Here is a 14,182-nt window from a genome sequence, read left to right on the forward strand (position 1 = left end):
GAAAATGCAACGTTGTTTAATTATTGGCGACTCTTCATTGTTCCTGGCTTCCTTCGGCTTTCCATCTTTATCAGTCAGTTCTCGCTTGTCGATATTAAATTGTTAATGACATAGGAAGGAAATTTAGATTCATATACGTTACGGCTACCTACAATAACAGAAATTTTCACGAAAAGAAAGCTAAAGAAAACATACTATGAAAAGAGATTAGATTTATAACCTGCAGCGTTCTTTGTAGCAAGGTCAAGCATTACTCTTTAATCAATGTCGTGCAGTTATTTCCCGGCCTTGAAATAATTTTGCTCTTAAAATGTTCACTAATGGATCATGGTACTTCAACGAAATGCTAAAATAAGATTCACTCTCCATGATTTCTACGTATTTTCGTTTGACGTGTACTGTGCAGTAGTATTATGGCCTCTAGTGTTTAGATAATTATCAGGCTTTCACACGCAAAATACAATACATTGCTCAAATAATGATGTCACAGATTGTGTCAACAGTAATATATTGACCATTAAAGTCCATTAAAATGAACTTGTATTCAACAACTTTAATTTCGTAATTTGCCAGTTTTTGTTTCTTACATTTACTCAAAAGGTGGTAGTTAGCGTGATTTCACTTTGCGTTAGATCTATTTTTCACTGTGGAAGCCAAAAATGTTCTTATTATCTAAATCAGTGGCATCTAATTTGGTTCTCCCTCCCTATATATTATTACAGAAATTAACCTTTTAGAAGTGTCCCTCTTTTAATGATCTGTGACTCGTATTAGGATTTTTAATCCCTCGATAATTAAAACATTGAAACGTCAGACCTATTTCCTGTCGGGAGTAGATTTAGAGCCACGTTGCGTTTTTTTGCCTAAAGCGAAACGCTATTAGACCTCCTTAGCAAAAAAGAAAACTACGTTCAGCTTAGTGAAAAATACTTCAAAATTAATTAGGAAGTTTCGTCTATTTCCTGCCTGACTTGTATTTGGTTGGTGCTTATGAAATCCTTTTTGCATATTTTCCCCGACCACGCAAACATCAACCTGCCATATAGGATGATCCATCCGATTCCACAGTAACAGTAATTACTGCATTGGCTGATATCACTATGGGTCCGAAAATGTTGATCACAGTTTGGCTGGGAATTCTTTTATGTATTGCAGGTAAGGATTTTCATTTTGGGTCTTGTCTCCCTTTCTGCTACGATTTTTGTCTTTTAATTTATCTGATTTTATAGAGTTATTCTTCAAACTTGTGCTTTACGTCTCAAACGTTGTTATGTACAGCATGACATATTCCTCTCGGTTTTTTGCATTCACCTGTGACTCTCGGAAGAGTGGTTTCCATAAGATTACAGCGATCATTACAATGAGCTCCTTTTCAGTATAATCGCAATGACCGCTGGACTTTTCGTTAAATGATGAATTATCGCCTGAGCGATCATTTAGAAACCAGCCTTTCAAAGGTTGGTATCTAGATCGCAGTTATTAGATACAGCAGCAACCACATCACTCTACAATTCAATAATATGGAATATGTTAATTACTGTGTTTATAGATGTTTACATTACAATTTCTACCCCAAGAATCTTAAGAATTTTTTTTACTGAGCGTTCTAGGGTTTACTCTCTTAGAGGAACTGATATATTCCCACTGTGTAAACCTGCTTCCACTTCTTATGGTCTTCACTCATTTTAAGTATTTCGCATGCAAAACTTGGAACTCTCTGTTTGAGAACATTAGGACGGAGCCTACTTTAACTGCTTTCAAAAGCCTCGTGAAAACAGTCTCCTTTCAGGCAAGATTGCTCATTACTATACTAGTCTTTTAAAGATAAATTTTTATAATGTAGATAAACGTAATAGTGAATCGTAGCTCTTGTTGTTTTTATATTTACAATGTTACTTTTCTCGAAGATATTAGCTTCTTAGGTACTATGTAAATTCGAGATAAAATAAAGTCATGTATGTATATGTATGGGACGCAAATTTTAATCAATGATTTCATTATTTTCTTACATAGCCATGGCTACTAATTTCAACTTGAACAATTTGAATGTTTAGTTGCATAACATTATCTCAGAACGGCATGTAATATCCGAATTTATTTTGATCCATTGGGCATTTGTTTCACAGTAGTACATCATTTCCACACCTCGCAAGGCGATTGAAAGTATTATTTGTTTCCTTTTTGTTTTGGCGACATGTACCGCCAAAGTTATGAACCACTTTGTTTGATTTTGATGATTTGATGTTTGAGATAAGAGCGGAGACCCCGCGCGCTAAAAATAATTGATATTATCGATTTGTTTCACGTATAGGAACAAGCTTGGTAACTGCTCAAAGTCATTACCCATGGTTTGGCCAAAAATCAAATCAGGGCCCTGCCCCTGGTAAACGATCAGCGATCCCAAGAAACCTTGAGGCACGAAACTTTATCCGGGGGGAGACATTATGGAAACGGGTGAACCGTCAGAGATACGATGAAGACCGCTGACCACCGAGCCGTCTGCCAAACGTGCGAGCCAAAACAACGTTAACTTATAGACACTTATACATTGTAAGAATAAAAGTTAAAAGATGTTGGCAATAACAGATTTAAGAGAAGCAGTGTGTCTCATGGTAACGCTGTTGTAATGTTCTATTATGAGGTGAATAAAGTGAGTTACACTGTTCACAAGACGCCATTACATAACATAGTAAATGGTTTGAACAGAGGAGTATCAGTAATTCGGCTTGCATGATCGTCTGGGTGAGGGAAGTTCTGAAATGAAATGTTGTTGGTGACAATTACAGTTCTTTTCAGAACTACCTTCACCCAGAAGATCAGTTTCGCCACAGATGTAGGTTGTTGTTAGGAACGGGGTCCATAGGTGAGTGTAGGACGGGAGTAATCCACAAGTTTGATGGGGACTGAAATCTTCCACGCACCCGAAACTATCCGCAATTTGATTTAAACTACCCTTTTAGAGGGAGGCGCGATGGCCTTGAGGTTAGTGCGCTTATCTCCGGATCGAGCGGTCCGGGTTCGAGCTCTGGACGGGGACACTGTGTTGTGTTCTCAGGCAAGACACTTAACTCTTACAGTGCCTCTCTCCGCCCAGGTGTATAAATGGGTACCAGTGAACTTACTGCTAAGGGTAACCCTGCAATGGACTAGCATCCCACCCAAGAGGGAGTAGAAATACTCCTGGTCGCTTCATGCTACGGAAACCAGGATATGCTCTGGTCTGATGGGCCACTTAGTTCGTATGCAGAGTTTATCTACCTTTACCTTGGATCAACTTTCCTCTAACGGCTTACAGTTTCCACCAAACTTAACGTTTTAGCCAAAAGTTTGCCTTCAGGATTTCCTCGACAGTTCAGATGTAAGGGCTAAACGAGACAACTGTGTCACTGAGGATGAACAACGGTTACTGTCAAGATATTTTGATAATTGAGTGATTTAAAGAGATTATGGATGAGTGTCAGCCTTAAGCATTATAAACGAAAGAACAAGCTTAAAATTTGGCCTGTAGGCAATTTTAAAGCTCCCATTCGATTTTGCGTTCATGAATATCTCCTCGCACGCCCAAGGGAAATTCCCTTTCATAATTCATAATTCATAATTCATAATTCATAATTCATAATTCATAATTTACCACTGACACAATTTAGTCCCAGCCCGTACCTCTCAATACTACCGTCAAATAAGATACCGATGCTAAGTTCTGTTTGTTATTTTAAATTTACTGTTAATGAAATCTGACCGAAAGTTTTAGTTTTTTAAATTGTAACACGCGTAGTTACATAATATCTAAAACGATATAAGCGCCTGCGCTATTTACCCTTGCACTGATTTCTAACGTTTTATTTACTAGTAAGCAGAAATAACACAAAAACTTAACGCAAGCAAAACAAGTTTAAATTAAACTTCATAAGCATCATATTCCAAAATCGCCCTCGAACAAGTGATAAGGCATCCTTCGCTTTGTTGAAATTGATGTGACAGCTGATACTCGACCGGTATAGTTCAACTGATGTTCCCATACTCGCGGCTAATATCGATCTTTATCCAACAATGACTCTTTCAGAGTGTGGTGCAACCCGAACTGATATAGACCCTATTCATAAATGACTGCTAGGTAAAAATTATTTTGTAAGTATCAAAATTAGCCCAACGAACTTAGTTTTTGAGTTGATAATGCAAAAGAATTTTTACCCTCAAACGAGGTTATTTGGGCTAATTGAGATGCACACAAAATAATTTTTAATTGGCAGCCATTTATGAATGGGTCTGTAGTTCAAGCCGAGAAATACTGGCTTGTGAGATACTTGTGAAATACTTGTGAGATACAGGCTTATGAAAGCGTGTGCGGTGCAACCCGCAACGAATTTTAAGCCAATAAATGTGGGCTTGTGAAAGCGTATTAGCTTCGGTGCAAACCGCACAAGCCAAGATGGCTTGCGTGAGCAATACAATTCCTGAATTGCCGAGGAAACCTGCTCAGCAACACCTGATTGAAATAACAAAGAATAATCTCGTTAGCCTTTCTCGAGGACAGTGATGTTAATTTCGAATAGCAAAACAGCACTACACAGCAATTGAAAAATGGAAAATAACTTACCTTGAGAACTGCAATCAAATCAGACAAAAAGTGGGCCAAAGAATCGAAAAAAGTTCTCTGACAACGAAATATGACTACAGACGAACTAAAAATGCAGCAAAGGCCGCCTTTACTCGAAAACAATCGCGCGAAATACTAGTACCCAGTCTATCTCTCAGATTACTCATGCTCACAAAGATCTGTCACGTGACATCACGCCTTAAACCCACAAAATAGTCGCCGGCTATATGGAATTATGTAATAGCGGAGCTCCGGCGAACCGAAGGGCCGCCAAGCGGAACCTCATACCCATATAGGAAAGAAAAGGAAACCCATGAATTGATTTTCTCATGGTTATCATGGCTAGCGATATTACTCGTGGGCGCGTACGCACGACGGCGACGGCGACGACGACGACGGAGTCGCGCAACATCAAGTGGCGGCCATACCCTCGGTTTGTAGCGTCCCTCTTTGATATTGGACATCCATGTTATGGTCAATTGACACCAATCAAACAAGGTATCCGCTGACCAGTATCAAGTGACCATATCATGGGCTCAAGTTTAGAACTCATCGAGGTCACGTGTTTTTTTGAAGTTGACTGCTGACCAAGTGCTGGTTTTCGATTGGATCGCGTGCTCATGCCAAGTTAACTTGTTGAAAACGGGGCTGGGTTGTTCGGAAGCCGGTTAACGCTAACCCAGGATTAAAAGTTAACCGAATTATAACTTTATCTTCTATACAAATGTTTTTCGCCGCTTTATTTTGTGTATATTGTGATTGTTAAAACTCAAAACAGAAGGCCAAACAATATACAGAAAACCTCACTGCAAAGTTACAAAACTCAAATCAAAATTCTACTTTATCCTGGGTTAGCTTAATCGGGCTCTGAACAACCCGGCTCAGGAGCTACGCTTTTAGGCTGAACTAAATCTATGTATTATATCGCATAATCCCACAACAAAGTTAAGTTCATGCCTGTTACCTTAATTTTCTACTTTCAGCCTTGCAGAACCAAGAGCCTTTCGCTTTGATCGTGCATAACCAGTGTGATTTCCTTGGGAACAATGCTAGCTTTACTGTAATCTTTTGTTGCCCTGATGTAATCCTGCAGTGGCAAGATATTTGCAGAAGAGCCAGTGTCAATTTGAAATGTTACTAATGCTGAACCATTCAAAGTGAGCGAAACAAGAGCGTGATCTTCCCCACTACTACTATGAATGTAGAAGACTTCTTCTTGTTCAACCATGTGAACTTTCATGCATCTTCAGACTTGCTTCGACACGTGACTTCAAAATGGCCTTCTTTGCCGAACTTACATTTCTGACCCGAAGCTAGCTGGACACAATTTCCTTTCAGATGCATTTGCACCACCACAGAACAAACACTCTTTAATCTTGGGAGAGTCCTTGCTGGGAGGTTTGCGACGCCAACTTTTCCCGCGCTTGGGTTTCGACTTTTGCCCCACTGCATTAGATCTCTGTCGCTCGCGAGTGAGTAACTTGAATTGCTTTGATAGTTTCGATGGTTTAATTTAGGTTGAGGTCTCGCTTTCCAAGAAGCATTTCACAAACTCTGTCGTCCTTTACACCAAGAATTAGCCGGTCGCGAACGAGCGATACACGCAGCGCGCTAAAACCACACGACTCTGAGAGCTTCATCAACGCAATTATGTAACTATCAAGAGATTTATTTGACAGTTGCTCACGTTTGAAGAAAATATATCTTTCTCAGGTTTCGTTAAGTGCAGGAACACAACTCTCCTCTAACTTTTCCATAGCCTTGTCAATTTTTAGAGCGTCCAACGAATTTTCCCATTGAAATCAATAATAAACCAAAGCTGCAATTGTCGACCTCCCGGTGACTCCTCACAATTTAAATTCTAAGCCCTTGAGCCGAAGGAAATAGCGGTTGCGCTGTCTAACTTGGACTCTACCAAGAGCACAGGTCACGACCTAATACCACTTAAGATCTTAAATGTAGCGAGCAGGGAGCTTTCTCATCCCCTGGCTGACTTATACAACCACTGCATTGAATCTTGCGATTGGCCATTGCAATGGAAGAAAGGTGATTGGGTACCAGTGTTTTAACAAAGACAATAAACAAGATATCAAGAATTTTAGACCTGTCACAGTACTAACAGTGATAGGGAAGGTCTTTGAGCAGTTACTGAGCAAACAGCTGACATCATTTATTGACCCTATGTTAAGCAACAACCTAACCGCATATCGAAAGAATCAGAGCTGTGAAACTTCCCTTATTGGATCGGTAGAAAGATGGAAACAGGCTGTTGATAACAGGAACGTTGTCGGAGTCTTGCCCACTGATATGTCAAGGGCATTTGATTCGCTGCACGCTCCCTTACTAATCAACAAACTGAGAGCATACGGTTTCTCTAACGACTCACTAACCCTAATGCGATCATATTTCACAAATAGGAAAAACAGGGTTAGGATCAGTCAAGAAACAACAAGTGATCGGTACGCTACCGCGAGAGGATGTCCCCAGGGATCGGCCTTCGGACCTCTTCTTTGGAATGTTTTCCAAAACGATCTACACCTCGCCACTGATGAAAACAGGTTATTTATGTATGCGGATGACCACCAACTGTTTTCAGTGGCGAAGACAACTAACGAAGCGGAAAGCATTTTAACTGAGGAAGGAAACAGCATCTCTGAGTGGTACAACTGACAACAACTTTTTACAAGGAAATTTTTCAAAGTATCAGGTGATGAGTCTGGGCCCGAGGAACTGTCATAAGGATTTACACATTGTTATTAATGACACTGTAATTGATCAGAAACCAGAGATAACGCTCTTAGGGGTTACCTTAGACGATCAACTATCATTTTCGAGTCATGTAAGCAATGTTTGTAGAAAAGCCTCCTGTCAAACTGGTGTTCTTCTGAGATTACGTAACTTCATTCCGATATGAGCTACATTACACGTTGTCAAATTTGCTATACTACCTCATCTCACATACTGTCAGACTGTCTGGCACTTTTGTCGTTCTTCTGATGCCAGAAAACTAGAACGAATTCAGGAACGAGCACCACGAGCTGTTTATTGTGACAATAAATCGACGTATGAGGAACTCTTGCAAAGAGCGAAACAACCAACACTTCATACGCAACGATTGCAAGCCATTGCAATCATAATGTATAGAGTCAAAAATGGTCTGGCGCCTCCTTACATTGCGGAATTATTTGTTGTTACCAATTCTCAGTATCACCTTAGAAATTCTGATTTCACCATACCCAGATTTCGGACTGTTGCTCATGGCAAACATAGCCTGACTTATTTAGGACCTGTCATTTGGTCCAAACTCGACAAATCTATTCGATCTTCTGAATCATTGCACACTTTTAAAAAGCGCATCAAACTGGTTGATTTCACTAGCCTGCTGGACAGTACTTGTGAAGACTGTTCTTTATGTAACAACTAACACTTGATCTTACTGCATGACTCCTTGTTTGTTTTATGTATATATTTTAAAACACTCACATACGTACATGTATTTCATATTTTATTAATTATTAGATAAGTAATCGTAGTTAGGTGTCCCCAATTAGTATACATTGTATGCTAGCGACTTCGACACGTTAATAAAGTTCTTATCTTATCTTTAAAGGCTTTGTACATATTCATTCCTTCTTTGCCGATCACATTTAACAACGAAGCCACCCGAACTTCCTGTGCTTTCTAACTCGTAAAACTTCCATTCACGAAGAAAAGAATCCCAATTTTCTCCTTGATGCAAACGGTCGGAAAGATTCAACGCCAAGGTAATTTTCGGAACGCAAACTATAGACTTCGTTGAACCTACCAATAACGAACAAAGTGTTGGACTTGAAGACTTCTAAGCTGGAAAGTAATCCTTGATAATTTGGCCTAAATCCCGCTGTGACACCATGGTACGAGAAACGTAAGGACACCGAGCACAAACACAATTCGACAACGTTTATGGCGGCGAGCAAAGGCCACGATCTGATTAGAAAACAACAAGTCACGTGATACAGAAATACATGCTAATTTATTCACTATCAAAATAATCTGGTGTTGTTAGAAATGATTTCTTTTCAGAAGATATTTAAAACAGTCGCACAGAAGTTTGCAATACGATGTAAATAATCTTGCTACAAAGTTGTCCGCTTGTTACTCGAACTTCTGGTGGATTCCCTCTTATCTGTTTGTTTCACGTAGGAACAAGCTTAGTGACTGCTCAAAGACATAAATACCCATGGTTTGGCCGATCAAAAGATAAGGTGCCTGCCCCTGGCAAACAATCAGCGATCCCAAGTAGCCTTAAGGAACGAAATTTTATCCGGGGGGAGACATTATGGAAACGGGTGAACCGCTAGGGAGACGATGAAGACCGCTGACTACTGAGCCGTCTGCCAATCGTGCGTGGCGAGCCAAAACAATGTAAATTTATGGACACCTATACATTGTAAGAATAAAACTTAAAAGATGTTGGCAATAACAGATTTAAGAGAAGCCTTGCAACCTAAGCTACCGCTGTTGTAACGTCCTATTATGAGCTGAATAAAGTGAGTCATACCGTTCATAAGAAGCTGTTACATGACATAGTAAATGGTCTGAACCCAGGAGTATCAGTAGTTCGTATAGTGTGATCGTCCGGGTGAGGGTAGTTCTGAAAAGAACTGTTGTTGGTGACAATACCCTCATCCTGAAGATCGTAACTGATAGTTTCGTCAATGGTAAGACCTTTTTTGAAGTCGTTGTAGAAGCCATTGAGAAGTTTTAGACTTAATCAAATTGTAATAGGTCACAGATGTCGGTTATTGCTAGAAAAGGGGTCCATAGCTGAGTTTAGAACGGGAGTGGTCCAACAAGTTTAATGGGGACTGGAATCTTTCGTGCAACAGAGAGGATCCGCATAGTGATTTAAATTACCCTTTGGATCAACTTTTCTCTAACGGCGAACAGTTTCCGAACAGTAACACCTAAACATGATAGGGTGGCCTGGCCAGCCGAAATATTGTTTTAAATATACTACGTTGTACCAGCCTTACAGTACTCCGGCTTTGACTAATCAGCGTTCAGTTACTTCTCAAGTTTGGCTGATCAGATCTCCTGTGAGATCCAACGTTCAAACCAGCAGAATCTTCGCTGACGACTTTGTAGTTTGTATAGTTTATTAAACTTGAACTTACAGCTAGAAGATTGCCTTTTAAATTTTCTCCACAGTTCAGAAAAAAGCGCTGAAATGAGCAATGACACGAGATAACAGTGTCACTGAGGATGAACAACGGTTACTTTCGAGATACTTTGATACATGAGTAATATAAAGCGATTAGGGATAAGCTTCAGTCTTGCAAATTTCCCACTGGGCGTTAACCTTAATAAGGAAATGAAACTACAGGAGGTAAAAGCAAAATATTTGACCTTGGTAGGATTTGAAAGAACTTGTTGTTGTGCCGACTGACTTACGAGGACAGACGGGAACAAGACGTGGATACTCTCACAGGCATTCAACAAAACTAACGACCAACAGCAACAACAATAACAATTATCTTTACTGGTTCACAAACAAAGCTACATCGAAGATATTAACTACGTTAGAAGTTACTTCTTTGGCAAACGAAAATGTACTGAGATATTAATATAATGAGGAATATCACCCCAGAGATCTATAGCCTGATGGAGAACTCTTGTTTTCCAATGTTAGTACGAAGACCTGGTTTACATAAATTTTGCTCCCAATGCATACCTTGTGTTATGTGTGTGCCGGCTCGGGTATATTGGAAAGGGTTTTCAAACAGGCTTGCATGGTAGATGCCCTTTGTACCACAAATGCGTAAACTTAAGAGCCTGGAAACGGTAAAAATTATTTGCTGATAGGACATCAAGAAGATTTAAGAAAGGGAAAGCACTTTCTGTGTAAGGTCCAGACTGCAAAAAAACCACTAATCTTAGCTTAGGACCGTATTTCAACCTTTCCAAGTGCGTTTTGACCACCGATATCAGAACACCATATACGAGTGAGAATTAGAACTAGAAGGTATGCAAGTATAATTAAGATCGTATTTCCCAGGATGTTAAAGTCACTTACTGTATTCCGGGTTTTGCTAGTGCACAAATAAACTTTTTTTTTACGAATCTTTTTTTCCTGAGGAATTTTGGATGTACGAAGCAAGAAGGCGACGTCCGGCCATGTTCCATGTGAACAAATGCCCTCGAAACGGAAAACTGGCAACAAGTGAATCGGGGACATAATGAGTTGCTTAGAGAAGAGTTGCAGAAAGATCTATTTAATTTCATATTTTGTCATCGTGTAGTAGGTGTTTATGGCTATAGTCAATCACGCTCCAAGCTAGAGAATGAACGTGGCTCACTAAACCAATTTGCACCGGCCTTCGTCGAGTGGACTCAGACACTACAAACTCGGTCACAGGGACAATTCAATGTTCTCTTACAAACACGATGAGGCGAGTTCGATTAGTTTTTTTACGGAGCTTAGACCTACACCAGGCCGGCATTACGTTCGCATTGCTAGTTGTCCTATAGGGATCTCTAGCCTCGCCAGGCTGCTAATTTCCAACTTTGTGTCAAGTTACCCCAAGAATTTCTTGGTACCTATTACTTGAAAGAGGCACTCATTGCGAACAGTGTTATGTTACCGAACATAAGGTGAGGAAAATAGCTTAAGCTCTAATATCCTTGATCAGCAATTCAACTGACCTTTGAGGTATCGACCAAAATTTATCTTCGCATTAAAGGTTTAGAACTGCTTCCCTTTCAAGTGGCTTCTATTGCCGCCAGCTTAGGTCTTCAGCAGACCGACTTCTCATTTTGATTTCTGTTATATAGAAGTAGCACGTCGTAACACATATCGATAAAACAAACCTTAGCCAACCATAACCCGAACGTGCTGTAAAATATGAAGTTTTAATCAACTGTGGATTAGCGTGACCATATAACGCGTACTTTGAAACAAGATCTATGCAATGGTTTGCACCAAAAATTATGCAATGGTTTGATTTCTTGTTGAATTTCATCAGCAACAGCTTAATTAGACGCGTTAGTGAAAAACACTTGGCAAAAGCAAAAACTTTCGCGCTAGAATGTTAGTTGAAAACAGGCATGTGTTCTCGGCCATTGAATTTAACTGGCTAAAATGTTGCAATAAGTATAACTTATACAGGATACACGCATTCATGCAAAAGTCAAAAAGATAAGAAGATTATCAGGACTGCAAGTGATTTTAACTAGAGAGAGTGGACTGAAAAGGCTGCTAATTGAATTATTTGATCGGATCCCTTTTTAACTTGCCGCTTTTACACAACTATACCGTTAAGATGTCACCTGTTCTTGGAGATTTTATACCATGGGTCTACTTTCGAGTGACATTGTCTGGACAATGATTTAATTTAAACTGAAGTACTCACTTGTTGCAATCAGTGGTGTGTTTTTGCACTTTTGGTAAAGCTTTTGCAGTCTATTGTTTCCGGCAACGGGGATAGAGCGTTCTTTTGTGTTTGCTCCGAGACTTGGCATAATTTACCCTTAGCTTTGCGCAGATTGAATTCGACTGATAGTTTTCAGAGGGCCTTTAAGATCTATCTTTTTCAGAATTTGTGAATAGCCGTTCTTTGTTTTGTAAGTAAGGCCATTTTAGTTATTTTAGGGTATTATTTTTACTTTGGTTATTTTTTACTTATTTGTATTTTTTTTCTAAGTTAGTCATCGCCATGAACTTAGAATATTATTATTATTATTATTATTATTATTATGATTGTTATTATTATATTTCTTAAACGTGATTTCCTTGAAGGACTGAAACTTCATTCTGTAGGTCCCAATCTCATGCGCCATCATACACCCCCCGGGATTTCAAGGCCTTCTTGACTTTTCAATTAATAAACGTTTGTCTATTACTCACAAAATTCGGTTTTCCCTCCCTGTAATTTCTACTTCCTTCTCGGGGGAGTTTCATTGCATTGGACTTTCAATTTGGCGCCAAAACAGGGCAACTGAAATCGGGGACTCGTCAAGCATGTGTCGTCAGGCAATAGTTGTTCCATCCGTCACAAAATGTCTTGTTCCTTGCAAATTTTAGCGCAAAATTCTCAGCTTAATCCCGGTTTTTATTTTTGTTACGAAGAACAAAAACTTCTAGCAGTGACGTGCCGGTTGGATAGTCAAATTGACGTCCGCTTTTTTACCGTCTGTCCTGTTTTAATCACGAATATTTTAAAATACCGTTTGACTGCATTTGTGCTGCGGGCGCAGCCTTCCTATGCAAGGTGTGAGGAAAACGTAATCCAACATGACTAATGAGTCTTCTTTTACAACTGGCTTCTGCTCGCTTCGATCTAGGGTGATGTCATAATTTATATTTTGCCCAACTACTTTCAACCCATGAAGATGCAAGTCCTTCAGAACACGTTTCAAATTTAGTGACTTTGCTTTAAACCTGCATCAAATGATAGATCCTATTCATAAATGGCTGCCAATTTTAAATTCTTTTGTATGTATTTAAATTAGCCCAACTAACCTCTTTTGAAAGTAAAAATTCTTTTGAATTATCGACTCAAAAACGAGGTTAGTTGGGCTAATTTTAATACTTACAAAATAATTTTTAATTGGCAGCCATTTATGAATAGGGTCTATTGTTTAATATAAAAAAAAATCAGTCTATCATTTTATCATGCTTATAACGTTTGTCATAGTGCATCGATTGTTTATGCAATTGCCGAAATACCCGAAGCAAAAGAGAAGCCCTATTTTACTGCAGTTGTTCATATAGACATTTACAAAGATCGATCAGGAGGCTAATGTGATGAATTACACAGATTGGATAAGTAAAACCGGTAGTAGTTCCCTTGACCTTATGTGACTGTAAAGCAATTCACTCCAAGAAGTTTTCTTGAGTGGCCAAAACCAACGTTATATGATATTGGTAATTACTGGAGAGCTTTTGAACCTGGAAAAAATATAAACTCAAGGAACAATCGCTGGAATCTCGTTTAAGTACTTTATAAGTGTTTACCGCGTTGGTCGAAGACAAAATTGTCGCCCACGTCTTGAGGTGAGAAGGGGTTACGACATAACGCACGTAGAAAGAATCTCTTTGGAGGTTTGCTTGTTTGCTCCTTTTCTGTGTAAAATACCTGTCAATTCCATCTAATACATCAACTTAGGCTTTAAAAGTTACAATTGTTACACGATCAAATGTAGTCGCTTAAGTTCCCGTGACCCACAACTTGGTACTTTTCAACAAGTTTGAGGAAAAAAAAAATAGGTTGTCATTGAAGCTTTCATTGCATAGATTCTTCAATGACATTACTAAACCGTGATTGGGCCCTCGAGAACAATAGCCATAGATCGGGTTCAAGAACTTTAAAGGTCAATAATAATGAAACCAAACTTTACAGACAAAAAAATGTGAAAGATGGATTTTTAGTTCAAATTTAGAAGACGTCTGTCGCTTAGCCACGTGGAAAACTGGCTTATATGTTTAGGTATTAGCTTAAATTGTTGAAATCCAATAACAAATTGGTAGAGAACAACATTAACTTGCGTCATAAAAAGCCAGTAACACGATTATAACCGCTGCAAGTGCTTACAACGAATTTAACT

At 39.2% G+C, this 14,182-nt stretch overlaps 1 protein-coding gene and 1 long non-coding RNA gene across 3 annotated transcripts in view; one reads left to right on the forward strand and one right to left on the reverse strand.

Moving 5' to 3' along the window:
• The window catches only part of LOC110069062 (uncharacterized), a 72,049-nt gene that overhangs the window by 8,382 nt on the left and 49,485 nt on the right, over positions 1–14,182 (reverse strand). The window lies entirely within an intron of this gene.
• Positions 809–2,670, forward strand: LOC110069061 (uncharacterized). The gene is made up of 2 exons (XR_002298844.2): positions 809–1,155; positions 2,312–2,670. It is a non-coding gene; the product is annotated as an uncharacterized LOC110069061 (long non-coding RNA).

The sequence above is a fragment of the Orbicella faveolata genome, unplaced genomic scaffold (genome assembly GCF_042242905.1).
Source record: "Orbicella faveolata isolate gen_17 unplaced genomic scaffold, um_ofav_v1 contig_15, whole genome shotgun sequence".
NCBI classification, from domain to species: Eukaryota; Metazoa; Cnidaria; class Anthozoa; order Scleractinia; family Merulinidae; genus Orbicella; species Orbicella faveolata.